The following is a 1,780-nucleotide window of genomic DNA, read 5'->3' on the forward strand; positions in this document are numbered from 1 at the left end:
AAACCCTCTTTAGTTCACTTGTGGGCTGCACTGTCATTTTCCTTTGCATGGGAGATGGCCCGGCCTCTCTGCAGAAGCCTCAGTTTCCCAGCTAAGCAAAACGTATATATTTAATTAATTTATTTATTTAAAAAGATGACCGGTAAGGGGATCTTAACCCTTGACTTGGTGTTGTCAGCACCACGCTCACCCAGTGAGCGAACCGGCCATCCCTATGTGGGATCCGAACCCGGGGCCTTGGTGTTATTAGCACCGCACTCTACCGAGTGAGCCACGGGCCGGCCCCGAAACAAGTGTTTTAGATGTCAACTTCTCTACAAGTGCCAATAGAGAACACAGACGATTGCTTGCATGAGCTAAAGAGGATTCTTTTGAGTTCCTCAAGTTTACCCTAGCAATGCTCTAAAACTGTAAATGTTCTTCCTTCTCTGTGTAGCTATTAGTTGGACATTATCACCAGGGTACTCCTGCCTCGCTCATTTACAGGAAAACATCTGCAGGATAACTGAAGTGCTTAAGCTGACTCACATCCATCCTTTCAAAAAACAATAAGCAAACAAAACAAAAACCCCCCCAAAACCCCAAACCATAAGCATATACCAATCTGTGGGCACTTTTCAATACAATGTTTCATAACGAAAGGTCTCTGTTTTTTTAGCAGGGCTCTTCCCTAACTTAAGTGTCCCTGGGGCCCAGGCAAGGCCTATCTCCTCAGAAAAGATTCATTAAGTTCTCTAGGGTTCTTTAGAGGGAAAAAGGCTATCAAAACTCCAGGGTGGTGTTTATTAATATGGGGTTCTAAGATGGACTAGGCAAATACACAAAACCTCTGAAAGTGAATGCATATGTTGTATCTCGGTGTGCTTTTCTGAGGTGGGGGGCAAGAACTCCTTTCACAGTCTCAAAAAGGAGTACAAGATCCAGAAAACAACTAGAGGGGCTGCCAAGCACTAGAAGTGGTAGGAAGGGGAAGGAGAAGAATCCACCTCTCCTGGGTCGTCAGAGGAGCTACAGGGTGGAAACGACAGGCAGTCTGCTTTCACATCTGTTCTCTCCCACTCAGGGCTCCAGGTGGAATCACAAAGAACAAACTCTTTTCAAGCCAGAGGCTACAATTCCCTCCTAGCAGGGTGGGGGAGGGGGGCGGTTAAGTGGTCCTTTCTGAGTCCAGGAATAGTGTCTGATTAGGGCGCTTGAGCAAGAAGTACTACCAATCCTCAGAACAGGGGAAGAGACTAAAAATCTTCACCTTCACTTGTCCAAGCAGTCACTGTAATATTTTAGCATTTAGCCTTTTGCAACTTGAAGAGTTGTGAAACAGTGGAGGTAAAGCTCTCTTAAACTAAACTGAAAATTGTGTATTTTCCTTATTAAAACCTTCTATACTATCTGCATTCAACATATTTTATCGAGTGCCTATTATCTGCTGTACTGCGTTCTAGCCATTGTACATGAAATTATGATTTGATGCCTATTCTATTTTTCGTTTATAAGCGTCATGCAATCTTTCTGTATAGTGAAAAATCAGCTTCCCTATTTAAACCCCCCCCCCCCCCATTTACACATCTGTCTCACAAATAACTTTTCAGCCTCCGGTTGAATCAGGCGGTCACAGAAATATTTGGATGAGGCGGGCACAGAAACCAAAGAATCTCTTCTATTCTCTCTACGCAGTAAGTTAAGCTCCGCCTGCCTGCGTTTTTTAAGAGGTGGCGACGTCAGCACTGCAGACGTGCCCTGTGGACCGTCAGCTGAATCTCCCAAGCGACCAGATCCATCA

The sequence above is a fragment of the Galeopterus variegatus genome, unplaced genomic scaffold, assembly GCF_000696425.1.
Source record: "Galeopterus variegatus unplaced genomic scaffold, G_variegatus-3.0.2 Scaffold3578, whole genome shotgun sequence".
In the NCBI taxonomy this organism is placed as follows: Eukaryota; Metazoa; Chordata; class Mammalia; order Dermoptera; family Cynocephalidae; genus Galeopterus; species Galeopterus variegatus.